The sequence below is a fragment of the Euprymna scolopes genome, chromosome 23 (genome assembly GCF_053919585.1).
Source record: "Euprymna scolopes isolate OS-2025 chromosome 23, ASM5391958v1, whole genome shotgun sequence".
NCBI classification, from domain to species: Eukaryota; Metazoa; Mollusca; class Cephalopoda; order Sepiida; family Sepiolidae; genus Euprymna; species Euprymna scolopes.
The window spans coordinates 107,201,655-107,229,470 of record NC_136504.1 but is presented as its reverse complement, the minus strand read 5'-3'; the positions used below and the strand labels follow the sequence as shown (position 1 = coordinate 107,229,470).

At 38.9% G+C, this 27,816-nt stretch overlaps 1 protein-coding gene across 3 annotated transcripts in view; it reads left to right on the top strand.

Annotated features, from left to right (window-relative positions):
- LOC145246126 (uncharacterized) overlaps positions 1-27,816 on the top strand; it is a 287,143-nt gene that overhangs the window by 68,193 nt on the left and 191,134 nt on the right. Inside the window, exon 1 of one of the 3 annotated variants that reach the window (XM_080107975.1) lies at positions 149-1,967. The exons of the other annotated variants lie outside the window; for them this stretch is intronic. The gene's annotated coding sequence lies outside the window, so the exon portion shown is untranslated. Of the gene's footprint in view, positions 1-148; positions 1,968-27,816 lie in introns of those variants that run through there. 3 annotated transcript variants of the gene reach the window in all.

Here is a 27,816-nt window from a genome sequence, read left to right as displayed (position 1 = left end):
CCGTACAAACGGTCGGATTTCAATCCTGGCTTGAGGTAGTTGCCTGTCTAGCCGCACTGATGAGCTGTGAAACAGCGAAACAGTACTGTATGTGGATGACTATATATATATATATATATATATATATATATGAAACTTACCTTACAATTAATGTTTTTTCGGCGCTTTTATATTATAATAACGAAAAAAAATGAATTTCAGGTGAAACAAATGGTACCTTGGCAGGTCTCAAATAGTAATATATCCAAAAATGGCGAAAAACGATGAGGTAGAAAGATAATTTTGATAAAAAAAGAAATTTGTGAAATCATTGTATTACGCTTACTAAAAAAAAAAAAAAAAAAGAAAGAAATAGACAGGAGAGATGATTAAGTTCTGTTGCTTATGTCACGTGACGAACGTAATTCAAAATGTCGGACAAATTTTATCCCTCATCTAAACTTTATCGAAAACTGTTTTTCGTTAATAATTATTTTATTGCCTTATCGTTTTCCGTAAGTTTTGGATATGTTACTATTTGCAAATAGTGAATCCTGATACAAACGCATTTCAGGTAAAAAAAACATTATTACGTAGTCACGTGTCATGTCGAAATTAGTATGAATTCCAAAAATTACGAAAGAAGATGCGCTAATCTACATGTATTTTCCGTAGAAAAAATTGTAGAGAGACGAGCGGTAGGAAATTGTTCAATTTTCAATTGGCGGATTTCAATGAAAACAAGGGAGATAAGTCAATTATTTTTTTTTAAATAGAAATCGAGTTTTATCGTAGGTTTTGAAATATTAAAAATTGGAGGATTCTCAAAATCTCGTTATTTGTGACAAACTGACTTCACTTTTCGTTTTTTTTTGTTTGTTTTTTGTTTTTTTTAATCCATACTAATTTCGACATGACACTAAGTAGGTACATAATGTTTTCACCTGAAATGCGTTTGTTTGAAAAATTCACTGTTCTGCACAAGTACCGTACAAACCACTTATTTATTATGCTGAATGGATTGCAGCTGTCATAGTTTTATTTTAAGGAACGAAAGAAAGAAAGATAGAAAGTAAGGAAGAAAGGAAGAAGAAGAAAAAGAAGAAGAAGAAGAAGAAGAAGGTTTAATAGAAAAGAAGAAGGCTTAATAGAAAAGAAGAAGAAGGCTTAGAAGAAGAAGAAGAAGAAGAAGAAGAAGAAGAAGAAGAAGAAGAAGAAGAAGAAGGCGAATGAAATATTAATAGAAATAGTCGTATTGAGAGACGTAGCAGCTGCTCTTAGTGTGTTAGTAGTTCTACCCTGTTGTTTGAGCCTGACAGATGGGTTAGGCGAAATAGGAAGGAGGGAGAAGCCAAAATGCCTGGCTCCGTTCGCCAGTTTTCTGCAAACAGAGACCCCCAAATGGATCGTTGGAGGTTTCCATAACACAGAAACAACCAGAGACGACACGGAATAATTAATAACGAGTTTAAGTGGAGATCATCTTTATACCACGACACAGTCCACCTCACAAACGTTCGACATCCTTGTGGAATATTATAATAATAACAACAATAATAAGAACGAGAAAGCACGTCACCATCACCATCATCGTCGTAATAATCATTATTATGCGATCATTAAAAATGCGGGGAATCGAAGAAACACCATCAGCATCATCTTCTTGGTTAACGTCACCGTGCGAGGGGAATAATTATCATTATCATTGTAATTATGGTGAAAACTACAAGGTTTTATACTACGTATAATCCCCATCTCGACAGCAAATGCCCGGACGTCTCTCTACATCTAATATTTAATTAAACACACACACACACACACACACACATTATATATATATGTATATATATATAATTATATTATGTTTGTGTGTATATATGTATATATAAAACAAAGTCTAAGCCAAACCAGTTTTCAAATCTCCGAAAGGAAAAACTACAGACGGACGAAATAAATATGGAATTACAGGGATATTCTACCGAGGTTGGGTAAGTAATTAATTCTTATATACGAGTCGAGTATCGTTCTGGGTTAGTATTTTAGAGTACGAGGGCGGGATGCTGAGGCGACCCCTTCCTAAGCATCACCTCCCTCTTATGTAGCGAGGAAGGAGTTGTTGCCGGTCATCTGAAAGCGCACCTGTCCTCATTCTCCCCCCCCCCCGTGTTAAAACGAATTGGTAGGAAAAAGGTGAGTGCTGCTTCTTACATATATTACTCTGGTTTAGGGGATTACTTGTTAATATTCTCCCCCTCCTCTGTCTGTCTGTCTCTCTCTCTCATACATACACACACACACGGGGTTTTAACTCTTTTTCGAAGTGTTTTTTAACATATTTTAACTGTTTGCTCTTATGTTTTATTAATTTGCTTCCTTACGAAAGCAAATTAGACACAAGGTCGTTTTTTTTATGTGGGGGGGGGGAACCAGCCCCCCCCCCCTCCCAAAGAGGGCACTCTGGTAGTTTCCAAGGTGCTAATGATTGCACTTACTGATCCGCGCTATTTTTTTTAAATCATATTTCCAAGTTTAAAGTTTTATGGGTTTTTTTTTTATTCAATTGTAAGGTTAAAGTACAGGATAGGTACAAAACACCCTCCCCTCCCCATGTTAAGAATGGCTTTTAAAATAATAACGTTATTATTTCAGCACGGATCAATAAGTGCACTAGTACCGTTTCCAAATAAATAGTAATTCTCAGTATGAAGGGTTTCCCCTACATTGACCAAGAACAAATACAACCCGGCCGGAAGGCCATAATAATATCCAAAAGTAGAAACCTTTGAATTTCGACGAGGTTGTTATTGTTCCTATTTACAATGCCTCCCCACGGGACAGAGTTAGACACCAGGGTCGTTTTTTAATGTGGAGAAAAGGAACAAAAATAAAAATTGTCTCAGTCGTGAAGGATTTCTCCTCCACTGACAGAACAAGAAATTGAAGTGCAGCAACTGCAGCATCTGTAGAACATATACTACACTTTGATCTTGTCCCAAAGGACATTGTTGCACAATACAAAGAGAAAGATATTATTTTATTCAATTTAGATTTAAAAAAAAAAAAAAACAATGGGTTTGTATTACTGTACACATAGATTCGAAAAAGTTGTCAAACAAATATATAACAAATAAATGTTATCAAAGGCAAGATAAGTTACTTTTCTACCTAACTGGATACATTTTTTTTTGTTTTTATTCAATGTAACATGTTTATTCAGCTCGAAAAACATGCAGTGTTTACCGATGTATTGGAAAATTCAAAATGGCGCCCGACACTCTCTTTAACACGGTAAGTTTGGGAAAAGGTGTTATAAATAATAAACTAGACAAAATACTATTTAAAAAACACCGAATATATGTCAACTTATGTCACGGTAACATATAATGAGCGAATTTCTTACAGTATTTTGTCTAGTTCATTATTTATAACATCTTTTCCTGAACTTACCGTGTTAAAGAGAGTGTCGGGCGCCATTTTGAATTTTCCAATACATCGGTAAACACTGTATGCTTTTCGAGCTGAGTAAGCATGCAACATTGAATAAAACCACGAAAAATATATCCAGTTTGGTAGAAAAGTAACTTATCTTGCCTTTGATAACATTTCTTTGTTATATATATATATATATTTATTTATTTTTTTTTTTTGACAACTTTTTCGAATCTGTGTACAGTAAATACAAACCCCAAACAATATTAGCCGTGTTGTACAGATATACTTATGGCAAGTTAACAACACGCAGGCATAAATAATCAGGGTCGTCTCAGAGAATTAAACACAAACGTTTCTGTGTAGATTACTTGCCATAAGTATGTTTACTAAGCTCTACTAACTTATTGTTTATTGTTGAAGGAAATGCGAAAAAAAAGTCAGCATGCCAATATATCTTGTAATAGTAGCATAAAATATAAATCATATATATATATATATATATATATCTATATATATATATATATATTGGAGTCCAATATGATATTGGACTGCTTTTTATTTAGTTATAGCAAATAAATATGATTGCATTTTGAACACCTTGAATGAATTATAAAATGTTTTCATGCCGTGACAAGTAAGGTTTTCTTATTTTTGTTTTTCTAAGCACCGTTTTTAACTAAGAAAATAAAATTTTATTGCGAAGCAAGGCGCTATTTTTTTATCCGCCATTTTTATAAATAATGGGGGACAACTCAATTCGATTTATTGGGATCAACATCGGCCTTGTAGTGACTATAATTTACTCTTAAAATCGCAAAAAAAAAAAAAAATCGTAAAAAAAATTTTTTTCTAAAAAGGCATTTATGCCGAGAAGGTACCGTGCTGAAATAATAACGTTATTTAGAAACCCATTCTTAACACGGAGAGGATGGCGTTTTGTAAGTAGTCTGTACTTTCACCTAACAATTTAATAATATTGTAAAAGTTAAATATACATATGTATTAAAAAAAAAATAGCACGGTAGCGGACCTGAACGAAAACACCCCCACCCCAAGAACAGTTTTCGAAATACCCCCCCCCCAACTTACCATGTTAAGAACGGCTTTCGTTTATTTTTCAGTGGATTGGACAGTAAAGGGGGGGGGTATTCTTGTTCAGGTCCGTCAAGATTTTTCTGTATTTTTTTTTTCTCGTTTTAGAGTGGAATTCTAAATTTAAAAAAAAACGAATTTTATAACTGTTTGTCTTTTTTGGTCAAAGTATGTGCGTGTTTTACGCGAGACAGACGCTACACACAAGTAATATGTGTAAGCCCCCCCCCCCCCGGCCAGTTTATATATATATAATGTTACTGTATAACCCGGATATTAGAGACTTCTTTTCCGGTCTCTACGGCTCTCTTATATCTGGGTTACACTGTCCAATGTAATAAATTATTACTTATATATATATATATATATATATATATATATATATATATACACACACACACTCACAGGGATTGAGCCAAAAGTAGATGGACAGTAAAAAAATTATAAATCGGAAATCATAAAACTCGGTACTTTTAGAGTCTGTCCACCTACTTTTGGCCCACCCTATGACGTGAAATGGTTAAATTTTATATATATTCATTAATTTAAATTAATATTAGTTAGTTCGATGGATTAAAAAAAAAAAATTTAAAAAAAAAAAACTTTTTTTTTTTTTTATATATATATATTAAAAAAACGAATTCCACCCAAAATTCTTCGCACAATCCAATTTAGAAAATTAAAAAAAAAAAAAAATACAAAATAAATATAAACTACCTTCCGGATGTTTGTCGATGATTTTAGTATGCAGTTATGTTACCGCAGTATTTTTTTTTTTTTTTTTTTGTAGATAGTATTTTCAATTTAAATTCAAGCTTCACAATATCTTATGAAATTGTTAGGTGAAAGTACACTCTACTTAGTTACAAAACATCCCCATGTTAAGAATGGTTTTCTAAATAACGTTATTCTTTCAGCACTGCAACATAAGTACGATTTTATTTGTTGTCATTCAGAGAATCCGATGTAGGCAATTATACAGAGAAGGTACCTTGCTGGGCTGGAATAACATTAGAAACCTATTCTTAACACGGGGAGGGGTGTTTTGTACTTTCACCTAACAATTTCATAGACAAAGGATACTGTAAAACTTTGATTTAACTTGGAAAATACTATTTAAAAAAATAGTATGATGTCCTCTCTCTCCGGTCTAAAATAACAAAGGAAAATATGTCGATTTTTTATTTACTTTTTTTTTTAAGCTACAAGTAAAAAAAAAAAAAAAAAAAAAACAATAAAAAAGGGATGCGTGCACTTTTATTGTTTGATTTCTTTCTTTTTTTTTTTTTTTTGTTCAGGTAGATTATTACAATTGAATTAATCGGGTTTTACTGTACACATAGATTCGAAAAAGTTGTCAAAAAACAAATATATAACAAATAAATGTTATCAAAGGCAAGATAAGTTACTTTTCAACAAACTGGATATATTTTTCGTGTTTTTATTCAATGTAACATGTTTATTCAGCTCAAAAACCATACAGTGTTTACCGATGTATTGGAAAATTCAAGATGGCGTCTGACTCCCTCTTTAACACGGTAAGTTTGGGAAAAGGTGTTATAAATAAAAAACTGGATAAAATACTGTTAGAAATTTTCTCAATATATGTTACCGTGACATAGCTTGACATATATTCGGCAGGTTTTTAATAGTATTTTTTCTAGTTTTCTATTTATAACACCTTTTCCCAAACTTACCGTGTTAAAGAGGGAGTGAGGCGCCATCTTGAATTTTCCAATACATCGGTAAACACTGCATGTTTTTCGAGCTGAATAAACATGTTACATTGAATAAAAACACGAAAAATATATCCAGTTTGGTAGAAAAGTAACTTATCTTGCCTTTGATAACATTTATTTGTTATATATTTGTTTGACAACTTTTTCGAATCTATATGTACAGTAATACAAGCCCAATTAATCTTACTATTAGACTTAAAAAAAATTAATTTTTCATTTGGCGGACGTTGTCGAGAGTGCCCCCCCCCCTCTAAATTTCACAATTTTCATTTTTTTTTTTTTTTTTTTTTTTTCTGTTAACATCATCGATTACAGACTTAAGTTTCAGATTATAAAAAAAAAAAAATGTATATCTTTACACGTGGGGGTTCAGTTTTCAATTATAACGTTGTACTAAATTGAACATGTAATTTGTGGCCACGATGTATAGATAGATACACAGATAAGAGAAGGGTAAAGAAATCTTTTTTTTTTTTAACCTCTCCGTTCTAAACCCTTATCTTCCGGTCACATCATAGAGTTGTCACTTTTTTTTTTTTTTTCATCATCGCCACAAAATTCGTGTTCAATTTAGCATGTTATAATTGAAAACTGAACCCCCACGTGAATAGCTATAACTTTTTTTCTTGTTTTTCTTTTAATTTTTGTTTATTACCTGAAGTCAGTAATCGATTATATTAACATAAAAACAAGTGAAAATTGTGGAATTTGGAGGGGGGGGGCAATCTCTACAACGGCTGCCTTTCATTTGGCTGACATTAGAATTTATTAACAAAGAAAAAATTGGTAAATTTTTACTTCCTTTTCATCTTAACAATCACCTTTAAAATTACGTCTTTTGTAAGTTTTCGGGTATGCTGAAAACGAATATCGCATTTAAATTTCCGCAAACAAGTATTAAGCAATTTTATTCCCTGTGTCAACAGTGGTGTTGGTGTGGTGTGGTGTGGTGGCCATTGCTGTGTGTATTTGTGTAGACTAGTGATTTTTTTTTTAACCAACGCATTTCAGGTGAAAAGATTATTACGTAGTTGCATTTCATGTCGAAATTTATGTAAATTCCAAACCCTATGAAAAATGATCCAGTAGATGTAAAAGAAAATTCTCCACAATTACGTTCTGACATTTTGTGTCTAAATATGAAATGGCGGACCCTTAATTTGAGTCAAGGAAAATTATTCAGTTTGTACCACAGAATTGGTCACACAACTCTTCCACGTCAAAACATACAATAAAATTCGATAACTCAGTAAATTCTATTTTTATTTGTAATTAATTTTCGGCGCTTCTACACTATAAGGACGAGATTTTATAGTTGATAGATGGACTTTTCAGAAAAATAATGGTTTCAACTGATTTTTATTGTCGATTCTAATAGATTACAATATTAGCTTCCAAATTATGCAGTCGGAATTACCTGAATATTACTGAATTATTAAAACAATAACTTTAATCATGTTAGCAGGTGAAAAATTGCCGTCATCTTGTTTGAATCAAAATGGAAAATTACCTCCCCTTTGAACTCTCCTATGTTTTACGATCGTTTTCATCAAATTCTATTTTTTAATTTCTTTAATAAATATTTTTCTACCTCATCGATTTTCGTAATTTTTGGATATAATCATCTTAAAAATACGAGGAATACGTGGATACCATTGTTTTCATGTGAAATTCAGTATTACGATTTCCGAAATTTCGCCCCAATAGTGTAGAAGCGCCTATTTTTCTACGAGATAATTTTACGGAAGTCTTGGAATGTATACTAATTTCGACATGATGCGTAAGTACGTAACGATTTTCTTTTTCAGCTGAAATGTGTTGGTTTATGACATCATTAATATACACAAGCATCCAGATGCAGTAAATATTTTCAGTTTTTCTCTAGTTTTGAAACTGTGTACTGGTCACGTGACCAGAGGTGAATTTTGTCCAGAAAATGTCTGTTCTTCGTTATTGTAGCGAAATCCGACAGCTGAATTTTCAATAATAATAATAATAGAAAACAATATTACATAAAACATCTACAAATAGATAATTGCGTGATATCCACCATTAATTGTAAAACGATGGACTGAGTTACTTCCCCTGACTTGATGCTATTAATTTATATACATACTAGCCGGGGGGTGGGTCGTAAAATACGTTTAAATATGATATTTTAATTCATTTAGAATTCGTATATCTATACTCCTATTTATTTTTATTTATTTTTTATTTTTTAATTTATTTATTTTGTATTGATATTCATATTAAAAACCTTTTTTTTTTCTATTTAGGTATTTATTTGCTTCCCCACGAAAGCAAATTTGTCACAAAGTCGTTTTTAATGTGGGGGTGAAAACCAGCTCCCCTAAAACAAGGGCAAAAAGAGAGCATTCTGGCAGTATCCAAAAAAAAAAAAAAAGGAGTAATTGTCTCGGTATAGAGGGTTTCCCCTACATTGGCCAAGGACCAATTAACTTAAGTGAAGCATCAAAACAAATACTACACTTTGATCTTATCCCTGAGTGGCTTCCGGGCCTTGATAAGTGGTGACCACTGTAAAAAAAAAAAAAAAAAAAAAAAAAAAAAGGCCAAGAAAGGAAAAAAGGCAAGCCTTTTTTCTATTTAAATATTTATTTAAGAAGAAAAATCACAAATTTTACAGAATTTTAGGGTTAAAATTATATAAAACAGGCAACTAATTCTTTTTAAATGTGGCATGAGGCCAAAAAGGGTGTGGGGGGGGAAGATGGGTGTCGGGGGTCGTCCACTTGTCTATTCCCTATCACTAGTTGCAATCACCACAATACCGCATTCACTCTAGGGGTTGGATCTACTTAAAGCCCCAGATGACAATATGTACAATTTTTTTTTTTTTTTTTTTTTTTTTTTTTTAAAACAATAAAATTATATACAATGGCTTTTTTTTTTTTGACTTTATATTTACAATGAAATAATGACAAAATGGAAATTGTGATGTGTATGATATATGCGGATGAAATTGTGATGTGTATGATATATGCGGATGATGGGCGGGGATAATGAGAGCCTTAAAAACACCCCAAAATAAAGAAAAATAACAGTAATAAAAAATAAATGAACCAAATAAAACGTTAAACGGTGAATGTGTTAGTATTGACCCACCCTTACCTATTTGATTTTGAAATGCTTCCTGTTTTCCGGTATCGGCCGAAAACAAGGGAGCACTTCCTAAGAGGGAGTGGGCACAGCTACGGACAAAATAAAGGGGGGGGGAAGGGATATTCGGTGACCTCCAAGAAAAATAACATCGGGACGGGTTGGGACTAAAATAAATTAATCAGGACTGGGCTTCTTTGGAGGTATCCTAACACCTAAAAATAAAAATTGGGGACATGGAACTCATTTATACCAACTAGCTAAGGGACTGATCCACTACGGGATTATCTTGATCTGGTCTGGGGGTTGCTTTTACGGTCGGCGTGTGCCATGCCTAGGCAGGGAACACGTACTCAAGCTTGTTTCGTACAAACGCACATAAACTAGCGGTGTGAATCCACCTCCTACTAAACTGTGAGCGAGATAACCTCCTTCTATCGCATCTGATTTTGATTTTAAGTTGGTGTTTAAAATACAAAATCAGATCCCGATGAGAAGGTGGCTCCCCCCCACGCCCTATCTCTATGCGTGAAACCCACACTACCAGTCTAGCTACGGCCAAGGTCGCTAGGAACACCATTCGTTCCTCCCTAGGCCACAAGGGATCTGCGTTGTAGACAACGGATGCTAAATCCAGGATCGTCACCTGATCGGGGACGATGCGAGCCGTGACCTCACTGACATACTCCCAGAATTCACGGAGCTTGGAACAAGTATAAAAAGCATGTTCTACGGTTTCTAAGCTATCTTCGTCGCACCGTGGACAAAAGGGACTAAATACCATACCAATTCTAAACAATATGTCATTGAGGGGTAGAGCGTTTCTAACCAATCGCCAGGTCAGGGAAAATTCGGAATTGTTAAGGTATCCCCGGCCTGGCGCCCAATTCCACAGAGAGCGAACCTCCCCCTCCGACAGCTGCAGCCGCTCCCCAAGCGGGTCCGAAGCGGTCCCCACCACTAATCCCCGATATAATGCCCTTCTAGGCTGTGCAAGGTCCAAGGACCCTGGCATCGCTCTAAGCGCATTTCGGCATTCGTTGAAGAATCTTGATTGCCCTCTCGGCCTTCTTTGGCATTCAATTAAATGATTGGGGATAAGGTCGGGAAAAGCTGCACCGACTGCGGGACCCCAATCAGACTCCTCAATCAGAGTTCTACCCAAGAACGCCAACCTTTCGGCATTTTTGTGGCTAGCCAGGTCAGGCATCCCCAGGCCCCCATCTTCAAGACGTTGAGTGCAGACCTGTCTACGGACAAGCGGCCGTCGCTCATTCCACAACAGTAAGAAAAGCGCACGCGTTAAGGCCGCCATGCGGACCGCAGACAGACGAAGTACAGCCAATCGGTAAAGGATCAGCGGAAACACATAAGTGGCGCATGCCTCCGCCCTACCTTTAAGGGACAATCCCCTTCGAAGCCAAACCCTGACAGACGCTTCGACCTTGCTCTGTACTTCCGACCAGTTCTTATCTAGACATAGACCGGGTCCAAACCAAACACCCAGAATACGGACCGGGCCATCCGTCCAGACAAATGCGCCAGGCAAAGCATTCGAGCCCCGCCAAGCGGCCAACCTCAGGCCAATGGATTTGCTGAGATTGACTACGGCCCCTGTAACTTGTTCATAATGCTTGAGAGCCTTAATCACCGTAATAATATCAACGACGCTCGAAACAAATACGGTGACATCATCGGCAAACGCGGAAACCCTGGCTCGCGCACCGCCAGGAAGAGCAATTCCGCGCAGGGCCGGTCCAGCCACCCTGGTCCTCATTTTCCTAAGGAATGGTTCCAGCGCGAGGACATACAGCAAGGGCGACAACGGACACCCCTGTCGCACCGACCGAGAAACCGCGAACGGCGCCGACCGCACCCCGTTGACCTGCACAACTGCCGTCGGCCGAGCGTACAAAATGGAAATCCATCTGCAGAAGCCGGATCCAAATCCGGCGGTCTCTAAAACAGCCATCAGGAAACGATGATCCACCCTATCAAACGCCTTGGACTGATCCAAATTAATCAGCGCGGCTTCAGTGTCGTCTTCTAAATTTTCTATGACTGTACGTATCAAATGCAAATTATTTTGAATTGATCTTCCCTTCACAGCGTAATTCTGATCCGGTTCGACCAAGTCAGCGATAACAATCTGCAAACGATTCGCCAGCACTCGGGCCAGGATTTTTAAATCCGTATTCAGCAACGTGATTGGCCTAAAATCATCTATCCCCCCAACATGTGTGTCGTTCTTCTTCAGAAGTGTGACCACTCCTTTGGTAACCTGACTCGGGATAGATCCCGTGTCAAACCAGTGGTTAAACACACCCGTCAGAATCGGAACAAACATGTGCGACATCCTCAAGTAAAGTTCGTAGGGTAGTCCATCCAGTCCTGGTGATCTGTTATAGGCGACCTGCTTCATAGCAGCTATGACCTCACACTCTGTAACCCGACCATCGCAACCAGCCGCTCGGGCCGCCTCCAGGCGGGGCGAGCCAGCCAAATAGTTGCCAAACTCCTGGACGCGGAGCCTGGACAGCTGCGCAAAGAGATCTTCAAAGTGCACTCGAAACCGCTCGCAAATCCCCCGAGCCGACACTAAGGAGTCCCCTTCCGGGCTCTGAATTTTACGAATGTAGTTATCCGATTTGCGCCTGAGCGAATAGACTCGTTCGGCTTTGTCAACATTCACAGCTTCGTTGGGCATCTTTTTAATTCTAGCCCTAACTACCTGGCCCTGATATCGCTCGCTAGCCAAACGACTCAGATCCGCCTTAGCTAACCCTATTTCTAGGGAATCCCCCCCAGCCACCGCCCGGGATAGTCTATCCTCTAGACGCTTCTCTGCCTTGGCCCTATCTAGCGCGAGGCGTTGGCCATATTTGACAGAGAAGTCTCTAATGCTAGATTTGGCGTTTACCCACCACTTACTCCCGGTAACCGCCCCCACTAATCCCTTCTGTATGTGTTTAGTTAGCCTTTCCCGAAAGTCACCTATCTCCAGTAGGGAGGTATTTAACTTCCAGTACCCAGCTAACTTGGGGTTGCTATCTAAGTCTAACCTGGCCACAAGTAGTTTGTGGTCAGAGTGGCCTAACCAGTGGAACGTGGGACAAGATATGTATTCTATGTTGCCTCTTCTAACTAACAACCGATCCAAGTAAGTACTTGAAGCGGAAGGCCTGCTAGAGAGCCACGTCCACGTCTCCCGCCCCGGGTGATCCACCCGATACCTGTCTACCAGATCGCATCTAGCCATCAGGTCCGACAGACTGGTTTCACACCCATCCGTCCCGCTAGTCCCGCCCACCTTATCTGCCCTGGGGTCAAGGATGGCATTCCAATCACCCACTAGTATTAACCGTTCCGAACCCCCGAGAAACACCTCCAACCGCCGGAAAAAGGAAACCCGCTCCCGTACGCAATTGGGCTCATACACCACGACGACTCGAAACGCTCTATTTGCCACGGCAACATCGGCCACGATCAGTCTACCATCAGCATCCGCGTGAACAACGCTAACCGTTGCAGAAAGGGTGCGCCTAACTAACAAAGAAACCCCCCTACTTTGACTATCACCGTATGTTGAAAAGACATCATAATGCCCCTCCAGCACCCGATGATCGTCAACGCAATCGTAGTGAGTCTCCTGTAACGCAGCCACATCTATATTCATCGACATGAGGTCCCTCAGTACCCTAGCGGCTTTGCTTCGGCACCTCATGCCCCTAACGTTCAAACTACACAAGCTCAAGGACGTGGCCATTGTGTCTAGATATCCGCAACCACCGACCTAAAGTCTTTGCTAGAAAGGGTGCCGCAGGACTGGGCGAGGTTGCCCGAAAGCAACTCGGACGTTACTCGTCCGTCTCGCGCAATACCTCCGACATCCAGGGGAAACGTTAATTTAAGGGCCCTATACAAACAAGGGTGGACGTAAATAGGAACCCTACCTTCGCATCTCGGCGCCAGCTGATCGAGGGAGTCATGCCTCTCTTCCACCAACTTTAAATCTGGAATCGCCCCCCTGGCGTCGTCGATCATATTCCACATGGCCTTCGTGCGTCCAGTTTTTGTATGGCGCACAAAGGTCATGACTAGGGGGGCATCTGGGAAGTTTTTAGGGTTGGTAACACTTTTCCCGTCGATTATTTTCATTTCTCTAAGCGGCTTAATCAGGCCCCTATGGCGCTGCGTTATATACGTGTCAGCGTGAAGGGGGTCTACTTCGCAAATCCGGTCTCCAGGAAGGTAGGGGAGCTTTTTCGTCTTTTCACTCCTTACAGGAGATACAGAGGCGGCTCTTCTACCGCTGTTGGTTTTTGTCGCCGGCTTCTCCCGGGACAACGAGCGGGCACCGGTTGGGGGGGTATCGAAAAGGGATGGGGATTTTGGTTCAGCCGATGAGGTTAGGGTAGGGGTTTTGGGTGGCTGCACCGTAGAGACAGTCTTCTCTACATTCATAGGGGACGGGGAACGGGACCCTGCCTCCTTGTTTTTTCTCGCCTTCTTTTTAGTTTCCTTTTTCGGCACTTGGTACTCTATCACAGTAGCCGTTTCCTTATCGTGCTCCCCTTCTGAGTCAGACGAGGAGACCGGATGCATTCTTTTCTGGCCGCTAACAACTTCTTTAGTGGTAACGTTGGTGGAAGAGACCGTTGACGACACTGTGGGAACCGGCTGACCTTGTACCTCAGGGGGCTGCTCTCTTGTGGAGAGGGTCTTGGTGGTTCTGCCATTCTTCTTTACCACTGTAGTCCAGCCGTCCGACGTTGTTGCTTCTTTGCCCCCTCCGGTTAGCTTCTCAGGGGCTGCTGGTACCACTGCCGCCGGCTTTGCTACTACTACTACTACTACTGTCTGTGGGTTTCTTTTCTGACATTCCCGTGCCATATGGCCCTGCTGTTGACAATTCCAACAGTGGGGCCTGCGACCTTCTACTATAATGCTCATCGACCATATGTCGCACCTGAGCATGGGGGGGATGTTTTGTAATCCTTCCTTGTCAACACGCATTTTTAGGTTGTAGTCCCCTACCATAAGGTTACGGGGACCACGGACAGGAATGACGGACTCTACGTCCCCATATTGACTCATAAAGGCCCCTAATTGCTCAGGGCCGAGAATACAGGGGACTCCCAAAATAGACACGTTCGTCCGCATCTTACTTAAATATTCCGGCTTAAGTCGAATATGTCGCCACGTGTGTTCCGATTTGAAAATATTGACGGCGTCTTCCTCTTTGGGCAGTAGTAAATCCCACACTGCATAGCTTCTACGGCAGATATAGGTTGCGGGGATATTTAATTCCCCCAGAATTTTCGCCATGTCGTCTTTCGGCACACCGGTTAGCGCTCGTTTCTTTGTGTCTATGGAGACTAACGATATTATTCTCTTTGAAAGTTCTTTCATAGTTTTCGGTTCTACTCTAATAACATTTCCGTCGGTCAAATCCTTATATTTTGTATCGAATAACCGGCGGTAATCCCCGGGAGTTAGTTGCGACTGGGGGCCCGAGTCTTTTACCACTGCCGCCGCGGCCGTCTGCGATGTTGATATTATCGTTTGTGACACTGTTAACAGCGGTGATTTCTGTCCCGGTGCAATAATAGAACCGGACGAGTCTATTGTTTGTGAACTCCCTGGCAACGTCAGCCACTCTCCCGGCTTCTCCCTTGGGGACGACGGTTTAGGGGTCAGTGCCGGTTCTTTTGTGGCTGTGGCACTAGCTGCCCCATTCTCTCTTTCAGTCTGAGCAGCCCCCTTTCTTTCTCGTTGACGCGACTTTCTCGCTTGTCGTAGTAGCAGTTCTTGTCTGTTGCATTCATCAGCGCTACTGTCGCTGCTACTAAATTCTATGTCGGCTTGCTTCGCGGCGTTCAACTGTTCGTCTAAAAGCGTTAACATGTTAATGGCATCTTCCCTGTCGTCTGGCAACCCGTTCGAAAACGTCTGTTCCGACTCGGTGCTTCTCCATATTGAGATATCTCCAGAGGTTGCTGGTTTAATTCCCGACCCTAGGGGGTCTGTTCTCCCATGGGCGGGAGGGCTGACAGTTAAAGCCCTCTTCCTCGGGTGATTCCACCGAGTCGGAACACCTCTTTCAGCTGGCCTAAATCTACTGCTACTACTATTACTGCCGGGAACAGCAGTACGACTAGTTACGTGAGAGTCGCTGCCTAACGCAAACGATTCCCCTAAATTAGCGGTGCGGGGGACAACACCGAGTTTTGTGCGGGGGTCAACACTAATCCATCCTAGTGGTCTGTCTACTGGGCCTGAACCGGCGGGCGTGTCGGGGACACGAACGCCAGAAACCGGGTTAGGCGGGGGGTCGGAACTCGGACCACGTGGCGGTAGAATTTTTTTTTTCCAAGGCCTAATCCTGTGCTCAGAGGTGGCTTTGGACCCCGGGCTAGACATGTCTGCACCGGAGCCCGGCCAAGTTACCCTCCTCCTCTGCGTCTTCTTCCCGGTTGGCCCGGCTGAAGTTTCCGTTGGATATGACTTCGAACAACCACCTCAGACGCAGACCGGTCGAGTTGGAAAAAGAGACAACCTGAAATAATTCGTAAACAAGACAGTCAATTATGGCCTCGCGGGGAGGCAGAAAAATAAAAACAAGGCTCACCCGCCCAACAGGGACCGGCAGCCGGTCTCTGGACAGCAGCAAAACGAAAACACAGCCGAACTCAACGCTTTTTTCTATTTATTCAAAAAGAAAATACAACTTTGTTATATATGGGGCGTGGAATTGCATTCATCTGCAAAATATCTAGCTAATTTGCATATTCATCTTAATTAATTCATTTTAATTAATTCCCTATTAGTTTTTTCGGTTTTCTTATGGGATGATCATCTTTAGTTAACTATTATGTGTAATTATATTCATGAAGATATTCTACATGATTTATACTTGCGTAATATTTGCGTAAAAGTTTATAGTAAACACAAACCTCTTTCTATATATATATATTTATGTATGCGTTAAAAAAAATCCTACTAAACTCTTCAGTCAGTTTTTGGTTTACAGACATAAAACTTAATGTATAGGGTATTCAAACCCCTGTGAAACTTTATATTTGGGTTTTAGCTGGGGGAAAATCGGTGCAAAAGTGAAAATTTAAAAAACTGGAGTTTACCAAGTGACCGTCTAACAGCATTACAAATATGCATGCGTAACGTAATAGCTATTGGTTCATGTTTTAATTTTTAGCCTTGCACCAAACATGTTTCCATAGGTTAGGCATTAACGTCAAAGAAAAAAGTAAATCGTAAGCTGAACGCTTTGGTTTCAATTCTCTGTGGTGGCACATGAATCTTTTTTTTTTTTTTTTTTTTTTTTTTTTTAAATCATTACTATGTATTGGGTCTAATATAATCTATATATATAAAAGCGAAAATGTGTGTATATATGTATGTTCACTTTTTGTGTATGTCCGGGAAAGGCTTTTTTCCGAGAAGCGATCGGTCGACTCAAAACTTTTTAATATCACGTCTAAATCATAATATATACCAGTTAACGGGGGTCGCCTGTTTATTTAATTTGCTCGACTTTGAAAAGATAAATATTTAACATTTTTTTTATTACATTTGTTATAGAATGGATCGAGAGGGGGAGTGTGTGAGTTATAGTGTAGACACGTTGACCAGAAGTCAAGATCAGCTGATCGAATTGCGTGTGAGTCATGTGATTAGGTTAGCTGCATTGGAGAGATTTGGTTGGGACTTGGAAGAGAGCGGACGGCTTTGCCGTTGTCTCCTCCCCTTCGCTGGGGGAGGGACGAATGCTGACGTGGTAGAAATAAGACCTAGAAGAAGAAACCACACAGGCCAAATTCACTTTCCATTCTTCTGCGATCGATCTGGAAGGTGAATAAACAAACTATATAACCAATTTCTTGTCTTGGAGTGAAATGAATCTTCGTCCCCAAAAACAGATACCAGTCTCCCTCCCAGACAAGATGTTCCAGATGGACTGGCAGGACGCAGGAGGTATGTTGAGAATGCATGTCATACACACAACGACATTAACTCTGATAAGATAATCAAACACTCAATCCTTTATGATATAACAACGTAACACATTAAGCTTTTTCCTATAAAACAAGCGAAACTAATTCTGGCAGCATTTTTCCAGAAACATCCGAAAGCAATCAGTTTTGATCAATGTGGAGTTTCTCCTCATATCAGACAATTGCTATTCAATTTGAACAATCCCCTTTTTATGGGGAACTGGTTTTCTCCACATCTTGGGGAAACAAAAAAAATTTTAAATCCTGCCCCGCAGTAAATAAAATACTGCCCCGCAGTCAAAGTTGACCTCATTAAGTGCGGGCACCTGCCAAGTTTTAATACTTAAATAAATTCAAGCATGTTTCTGTTACTATTTCGTGGTGGCCCAGTGGTTAACGTCGCACGTTTTTTTTTTTTTTTTTTTTTTGTTTTTTTTTCTCACACTTTAATTTCCAACTTCGCCTCAAGAGTTCGGGCTTGATCCTTCATACGAGAGCCATTCATTTCGATTGATACCAGATGGGGATCAGAGCATTGATGATGTAAAGATAGAAGCTTGATTTTAGATGCATGAAAAGTAATCAGCCACTTCTTTCCCCATTGTACCATGTGCTCAAGATCAGAGGAGAGGGCATCAGAGAGAACTTTGTCATTTACGGCTTTGATGTGCTGCCATAGATGGTAGTGTCGTCAGCATAAATGTCAATGAATGATCTAAGGATGTAATTTGAAAGATCATTGATGTAGATCAGGAAGAGAGTTGGACCCAGGATGGATCCCTGAAGGACTCCAGCATTAATACTATGAGCTTCTGATTTCTACCCATCAACCATTACTCTTATGAACTTATCAGAGAGAAATGATTTAATAATTGAGAAGACATTTCCAGCTATACTGTAGCTGGAGATCTTGTTAAGTAGACCTTTATGTCATACCCTCTCAAAGGCCTTTGATATGTCAAGAGCAATTGCCCTAGAAAGGAAGCCTCTGTCGAGAGATTCGTTAATCCTATCAGATATAACCGTAATCACATCTGCTGTAGATCTAGCAGAACAGAAGCCATATTGCATTTGAGGTAGTTAACCATTTCTCTATTTCACACACATTCCAGTAACATACTCATGATGTACAGGAGGTCTGTACTGAGAGGGAGATGACCAATCACCTGAATTCTTAAATACGAGGCATACTGATGAGATTTTCCAGGTTGTTGGGAAGCAATTCTCCTTAAGACAACGCTTGAACAGCTTTGTAAGTATGGGAGCTAAAAGGGGTGAAATACGACTATTATTCACTTTTGTTTCTTTCAACTAATCTCCCAACCTGAAAAAGTCAGATCTTTCTAGATCTCTTTATCGCTCGAAACTTTCTCACATCTTATGACGCTATTCTCTGTATTTACAAATCTACTATAACGCCATGTATGGTGGTATATTGCTTTCATATTTGGGCTGATGAAACTCCGATTCATTTGAAGGGTCTTGATAAAGTGCAGAAACGTATCTCGCCCTTTTTTCACTGCAACCTCTCTCACAAACGTGATGTTACTGGTCTCAGTCTTTTCTGTAAATACTATTATAGCATGTATTCTTCAGAATTGTCTGATCTATTCTCTGCTTCTTTTGTTCCAGGTCATTTGACTCATTGGTCTAGTGGTCTTCATCAATTCGCTGTTTTAATATCTCTAATATATCTGAAAGCTGACAGTTGTCCAGGTTGAGAAAGAAGTGTAACATCCTAGAAAAAAAAACGAAAAAATAAAAATTTGGGCTGACATTTTTTTCATTTTAAACAAAAGCATTTATTACCGTTCTTTTTTCTCCTCGTCTTGATACCAGCTTAAAGAGTTGTATTTTCCAAAAAGGGCTAAAGAAGTCCCTTAGGGAAAAGATGAATCATTGTGCCCCACCAGCTGATTAGTAAATATGTGGCCTAATCACTCAGCGAGGGGGGGGGGCGTTGATTCATAAGAGAAAATAGATAATTTGTGAGTGACAGTGATGATCAAAAATATATTAACGTTGTGTGTGTTTGTTTTGTAGTTTTTACTTTTAGTGGGACATATAAAGTAAACATACAAACAGACAGACAACTGTCCTTAATATAATAATACATTATATGAATTGGTAAAGGACCCCAAAATCACTCTGACCCCCATTATGTCCCAACTGAAATGAATGGTTCTTGTCTTGGAAGATCCATGTCTTGACAAGCTTCTAGGTCTGACCTTTACTCCTGATCAGAAATGAACACCTGCATCAAATCTGTTGCCAAGATCGCTGGAAAAATGGTTGGATCACTCTACTGCTCCAGTAGGTATCTCACTGCCGATGCAATCTTCTATCTGTACAAGAGCCAGATACATCCTGAAACGAAGTCTTGTCGTCACATCTGTGTAGGAGCTGCTCAGTGCGCCCTATCCTGCCTTGATAGAGTTCAAAACCGGCTTCGAAATCTAGTGGATGATGCCCTTTTCTCTTCCCTACAACCTCTTTCCCACAAAAGAAACGTTGCGATCCTGTCTCTGCTCTATCGCTATTTTCATAACAAGTGGTCTCCATCAATTCGCTGGTTTAATACCTCATTGTAATACAGCTTCCTAATCCAGTAGCTTGTCTCTCTTCCTGCTGACTGTTTTCCTCAGTTATACTTAGTCTTTCGAAGACTAAGGTCAATAGGCATCCTCTGTTTAAATTTTAGATATTATTTTAGAGGATTGGTTGTAAGCACCCCTAATAAAATAAATAATTGTCGAACACCAAAGCACGGAAAAAATAACAGAACCCTTTTAAAACAAAACAACAAAAGGATTTATTTCAACAGCTGAATGTTGACAGTTGAGAAAGAAGTGTAACATCCCTGAAAAAAAACGCAAAAATAAAAATTCAGGTCGACATTTTTTCTTTTTTAAACAAGAGCATTTATTACCGTTCTTCTTTCTCCTCGTCTTGATACCAGCTTAAAGAGTCTCTCTTGACACATGTCCATCTAACCTGGCAGCATTTCTTTCTTCTGACTGCACACTGGCCACAGCCGGCCCATTCTCGACTTCACTTTACATGTCGATCTTGTTTCTCCCTAACCACGTGGTGTCCCTTTTTTTTTATCTTTCTCTTCAGATGCAAGCCCGAGCACACTTGCCAATTTGCATACGCGTTCAAACGCTGCTCTTGCTGCTAATAAAATCGCTTGTCATCCATCCTTCGGCTGCTGCTAATATTTTCATACGCGCTCATAGTTGATTAGCGTTAAGCTTCGACAATACTAAGTGGATATTTTCTAAGCAACAGGAAGTGGATATGTGAGATATAGTTGTGGCAATGGAAGTTTATTAGGTTTCATATTGGAATGCCGATAAGTACCGATAATCGAAATAATCCGATAAAAGAAGGAACAGGTGAATTTGACCAAAGTTAACACCTTACATAGCCTAACATCACAAGCGCATTTCAGAAGTTTTGCCACACAAGCCGAAACGCCCAACATATAAAATCAACAGTTAGTTCTTTGCTATGACGGGGGTGGGGGTGGGGGGTTCAAAATGAAGGTTTCTGTTTAAAGAACAATTGCACCATGATACTTGGATTTTTCATTTTAAACTTAAATTTAAGCCATTATCACAGCACAAGCAGAATACCAGGCATATAAAATCAACAGCAAGTTCTTTGATATAACAGGGGCGAGTTCGAAATGAATGTCTCTGTTTAGAGCACAATAGAAGCATGGTACTTGACTTTTGTATCTTAAATTTTAATTCAATCCATTATATATAAAATAATTTTATAAAATTAACAGTAAGTTCTCTACAGTGCAATGCAGACGGACTACAATGTATTGTGTGCAGAGTCACTGTGGGAAGGCATACAAAGCTTCGTCCCGGTGCCAGGCAATCAATCGATTTGATCGAAAAATGGGTGATTTCACACATTTCGATGACAAAAATATGGGAGTGTGAAAAATTCATTGATCATCAGTCAATCCTGAGCAATGTCGGGTCTCCCTGCTAGTCAAATAATGTATTGTTAGTTAAGTAGGTCAGGGTCATTACTTATTGCACGCCCCTCGTACCATTAAGTTAAAAAAAATGAAAAATATGTAACTAATCAATCAATCTGATGTTTATTTATGTGAAGTCAAATGTAAGCGTAATTTTACAAGGGTTAGAGCTTATCTTCACACCCTGAACGGCATATCTGCCGTTCAGTCTCCTTGTCTTTATATAAAGGTTTATTGTGGAGCTGTCTGCTGCAAAATAAAACTTTTCTTTTCATTTTTTTTTTATCTATAAACCATTTTTTTTTTGTTTGCTTATTTTAAAAAAATATGATTTGAAAAAACAACTTGTTTCATTTTGCAGCCGACAGCTCTGCAGAAATCCTTTGTAAACACAGGGAGACTGAACTTTAAGCCAACCGAAGGTTTCCTCAGCTGTTTCAGTATGTTTTTTTTTTTATTTATTTTTTTTTTATTTGAGAGTCGCCACTTATCAAGGCTCGAAGGCCACTAAAGGATAAGGACTAATGAATGTAAGGTGTTAGTATAGTGATCATTAATGGTGTAAATTGGATAGAATTTGATTATACGGACGGCTCAACAAGAATTTGTTTACATTGGATTTGAAGGCTGCCATGTTGCATTCAACTGGGAAACAGGGACAGTGGAACAGTTTTCCACAGGTAGGCAGTTCTGAGAAAGAAACTTTGTTTATAGAATCTACGTTTAGATTTAGTCACAGATAGAGAGCGGAGGAAATCATAGATAGTGATTGTAGCTAGTCGAGTATTTTTTGTGAACGTTTGGTAAGAGGGGACTATAGATTGGAGTTCAGTTGAGTTCTTGCTATGAAAATAGCAATAGAGCAGACACAGGATTACGACGTTTCTTCTGTGGGGAAAGAGGTTGCAGGGAAGAGAAAAGGGCATCACCCACTAGATTTCGAAGCCAGTTTTGAACTCTATCAAGGCTAGATAGGGCGCACTAAGCAGCTCCTACCCAGATGCGACAAGACTTCGTTTTACGATGTATCTGGCTCTTGTACAGATAAAAGATTGCATCGGCAGTGAGATACCTACTGTAGCAATAGTGATCCAACCATTTTTCCAGCGGTCTTGGCAACAGATTTGATGCATGTGTTCATTTCTGATCAGTAGTAAAGATCAGACCCAGAAACCTGTCAAGGCATGAAGCTTCCCCAGGACAAGAACCATTCATTTCAGTTGAGGCGTGATGGGAGTCAGTGATTTTGGGGTCCTTTACCGATTCATGTAAGGGCAGTTGTCTGTCTGTTTACTTTATATGTCCCGCTAAAAGTAAAAAAAAAAAAAAAAAAAGACACAAGAATACCACGTTTCGGTTGGTTGTTTTTGTTTTACGGCATATCAACCCTTTTCGGGTTATTTAATGCCGAATCCATAGATTCGGAAGAAAATTTTTTTTAATAGAATATATTTGTTGTTTTCACGTAGGTTTCTATTCAACCCATAGTTGGGACCCTAACAGGTACTACCACTCCGGGTCAAAGTGGACCTGGGAGCAATGGTAATTAAAGGGTGGCTCCACACTCCCCAAAGCCCACAAGCTGGGGCCTCACCACTGGATATAGTTTAAGGTCATATCCAGGACCCCCATTGAGGGACTTTTACCCTCTACGGAGGGGGGGGGGCAGTCGACGTATTCTAATGCCCCACCGACAGGGCCACCACGTTTCGGCGATGGGACAGAGGTTAAAGTTAGTTCAGAACCTATTAGGTTAGCGACTGTTTTTTTTTTTTTTTTTTTCCTGTCTAGGAGCGAAAGACTAGTGGCAAATGATACACCACTATCTTTACAGCCCATAATACATATCTGCCGACTAAATTTGATAACCAAATCTTTGTAGATAGCATTATATTTTTTAATTTTCTCTAATACCTCCATCCGGGCAACACCGGATGAATGTATGTAGTTATATATATGTATTAATACTTGCGAAAGCCGACGTTGTTTTAGAAGAGAAAATCCGCAAATTAGAACAAAGGAAACGAATTGAAACCACGCGTGGATTAATGTATTAAAAATGTAATTATTTATGATCAGAAAATAAAACCGGTAAGCCTCACGTAAATGTCTTCGATCACGTGACCATGTTTCCATGAAATGGAGAAGTTATCTTGATATTTTTTTTTTTTTGTATTATTTGCCTTATATTGCTCTCATCTTGTTTCCAACAACGTTTCGGCCGATGTAACCTCCGACCGTTTTCAAGTGCATTCACACTGAATGTTATTAGTGAATTGTGAAAAATAGCGTCGACTATTTCTTAAGAAAAAAAGCCGGTCCATTCCGTTCTTTTGATATGACGTTTGTATATATATATATATATATATATATATATATATATATATATATATATATATATATATATATATATATATAATTTTTAGATGAGGCTTGATATTTTTCTGTATTCTTTGCATTGTTTGGATTATTGTTCTCATCTTAGTTGGGGTTTTTTTAATGGGGGGGGGGGAGGTTCACAACCTTACAGCGTTTGATCATTTTTAACAAGAGCTAACAAAACAGTCTAAAAAAAATTAATAAAAATAAAGTAAATAAATGTTACCAAAGGCAAGATAAGTTACTCTTCTACCTACCTGTATAAGTGTTCGGGGTTTTAATTTATTTTAAAGCATTTTCGAAGTTTGAAACAAGCAATGCCGATTCGCCAAGTTAACCACAATAAGATGGCGGACATAAGGCTGTCATTTTTGGAATCTTGATAATCGCTCAAAATTTGAAAATTAAACAAAACCCAATAAATGTCACCGTGACACACACACACACACACACACACACACGTCTATAATATAAGACTCAAATTGTCTAAAAGAGTCTAAAACATAAATCAAATAAAACAAATGTTACTAAAGATAAATTACTCTTCTACCTACCTGGATATGTATTCTTTTATTTTGATCTCGCCATTTTGTTCTAGGTATGGTTAAGGCAACCGACTGGATGCTCAACATTCAGCCGCTATCTCATATATTTCAACCGATAGATCCTTTTAAGATTCTAACTGTCCCTTTAAGTGCAATTGTTTGTATCTATTTTGCACTTGGTTCATCGTGTATACCTGTCATGTATTTTTTAAAATTCTTTTTCATGAGTCTGGTTGCTCCAATAATAACTGAAATGAGATCTTCCTAAGATTCCAGTTTCTTTTCATGTCATGACTTTGGTATTTCGTTATCTTTTCATCATTGGGAACACTAACTTCTAGTAGGGTTGCTTCTTTCTCCTTCTTGTCCCATATTACTATGTCAGGTTTAGGGCTCCGTTTACTAGGTGCGTAGGTGTAGGCGTTGCATGGTCATAGTGATGGTGTATGACTTATTTCCAACTGTTCTTTCTAATTTGTGAAGAATTGATTTCACGGAGGTAAAAAAAAAAATTTTTTATACCCAGAAATCCCCACTTATCAAGGCCCAAAGGCCACTCGAGGATAAGGTTAATGGGTATACATTAGTCAATATGATTATAGTGTAGTAAACATAAGTAGTGGAAATTTTGTAAATTGTACTACTTAGGGGGACGGTTCATCAAGAACTTGTTTACATTGGACTTGAAACAATCAAATTGTAGTTAGCTGGAAAGCAGGTTAACAGAAGAGTTCCACAGGCGTGCAGTTCTAAGAAAGAAGCTTTGTTTATGGAATCTACGTTTAGGTTTAGGCACAGATAAAGAGTGTGTGAAATTATTGATAGTGGTTTTGGCTAGACGAGTGTTTTTCGTGAAAGTTTGGCAGGGGGAGGACCATAGATTGAAGCTCAGACGAGCACTTGCGATGAAAATAACGATAAAGCAGAGACAAGCTCGCAACGTCTCTTCTGTGGGAAAGAGGTTGCAGGGAAGAGAAAAAGGCATCCCTCACTAAGCTATGAAGTCTATTTTGAACGCTTTTAAAGACACGAAAGTCGCAAAGCTGGAACGCCTCGGTGACGTGTCACTATTCAGGGAGTGTTGCAAAAACTATGCATCTCAACATGCATATGTAGCTGTTAGTGGGCTTCTGATTAATCTTTCTTGACTGAGGCAATTTCAAGGATTTAGTAGAATAGCATACAGCATAATCACGCTGACACACCAGTTCCTGCTGGATCACCAAAGTTAAGAAGCGTTGAACCTGGTCAGTACTAAATGGGTTACCATTTGGGACTTCGAGGTGCTGTATGTACTCTCCGCTTATCTCTGCATTGTTTCCAGTCGTCCTGGACTTCTCCTTGCCACTGGACCCAAACAGTGCTGATTCAGGAGGGGTGTGGTTGGGGATTGCGCAACCCTTGCCTCACAATTAGACATGCAGCTGCCCCTACAGGGGGTGTCCTTTGTCTTTTGAGACTGAACGGAGGCAACTATCAAGTAGATTAGCGATTATACATATCACCACAAAGTTGAAAGGTTTAATATAGTTTAAACTACTTCCTTCATTAGATTCTCTAACTGCGGATTAATTTAAGCTCCCTACAGAGGGGATTCAACCACAGAGGCATGAGTTTCCATGCATGCTATTTTGTGAGAAAAAGGTGGGGAATTTTCCTTTGATTAGAGACGATTATTAACACGTCTATCCAGTACAAGGTCAAACTGGGAACTAAATGATTGTGCACTTTTTTTTTTTTTTTTTTTTTTTTTTTTTTTTTTTTTTTTTTTTTTTTTTTTTTTGCACATCACTCCCGCTTATCAAAAAAAAAAAAGATTTAAGGTAACTCCCGATGGGCAACATCGGAAGTGCTCTAGTTATGCAAATTTCAACACACTCCCCCCCCCAAAAAAAAAAGGATAAAAAAAAAAGTAATGAATATTCATTACGTTTTTTACACTTGAGTAAGATGTCCCTCCGTCTGTCATTTCTAAAAGTTGAACCTTCTTAAAAATATATTTTTTTAATGTTTTAACTTCAAGTGATTCTATTTATTTGCTCCTACCGCCCTCCAGAGAGCAAACTGTGACACAATGTCGCTTTTTTAATGTGTGTGTGGGGGGGGGGCAAAAAAAAGGGGCACTGTGGCAGTAGGCAAAAATACAAATTGCCTTAATATAGAAGAATTTCCCCCACGTTGTCTAAGAAAAAATTAACTTAAGTGTAGCATCAGAACAGATACTACACTTGCATCTTAGCCTGATGGCCAGCAAAGAATACATGTTTTATAGAAGTAATGTTAACTTTTTTTTTTCTTTTTTTTTTTTTTTTAACAATAAAGAATAATTTTTCAACTTTTACAAGTAATGAACAATTGTTTTACCTTTTAACTCAAGGTTATATAGGAATCAAAGAATTAATTTTTTTTAGTCCCAAGGTATATCTTGTCTTTATCCTAAATGAGACAGGGGAAGAACATTAGCAGGAGAAGGCCCTTGAGCCTTACAATCTGAACAAAGCCAATCTCCACAGGTCTCTCTCCTCAGAGACTCCAATGCAATAAAAGTGGTACCATCTGTTGTATTCTTCACAACATATCATTGGAGAACAACCGTCATTTCTAACAGAACAAGTAGGACAGAAATAAGGTTCTACCCATCCACTCCCACCCAATTTCTTCACATTTAGTCTCTGCATGATCTGCAGAAGAAACCTCTAATTTCTAAGGAACACAAATGCTTTAGGAAATGGATCTGTTCACAACCATCCCTTAATATACAACCGGAACGAACAGTTGGAAATAAGTCATACACCATTCACTATGATTATGCAATTCCAACAACTAGGTGCCTAGTAAACGGAACTATTAAACCTGATATAGTAATATGGACCATGGATTTAAAAAAAAAAAAAAAAAAAAAAAACTTAGTAGATAGTGTTCCTAATGATTTTCACAACCGCCCCTTAACTGGGACAAACTTGTTCATCTTTACCACGAATGAGATGAAGACTCTACCAAGACACCAGAATGGCTTGATCCAGTTTGGCGACTTCACCAAAACAATATCACGGACTCCTATTTCTTCAGTAAAATTATTATCATATCCCTATCCTTTTCTCTCAAGGAAAGGGAGATAATTATTTTTCCAAATTTTACAGAATTTCTCCACATGGATAACCTTTAGTTAAAGAGATTCCAACAATTCGATCATACTTGGAGGCTCGGTGCAGAGGTCATCAACCTCATGACTTTCCAGCAATAAACGTCGGTTGCAACAAGTTTGCAAAAAAAAAAAAATGGTTTGCTGTCAAAATATTTACATCCTTGTCAGAAGACGCAAATATAAATGAATGTTTTGTCGTTAACAACTTTTCCAATAGCTGAAATGCTTGTTAGGAAATTGAAATATTCTCATTTTTTGCCTTTCAATTAACTTAAGTGAATCGTTCAGCCTGTCGCTGCTCTATCGTTATTTTCATGGCAAATGCTCCAATCTATGGTCTACTAAATTGTCGTGTCACAGTAATGAAAATATC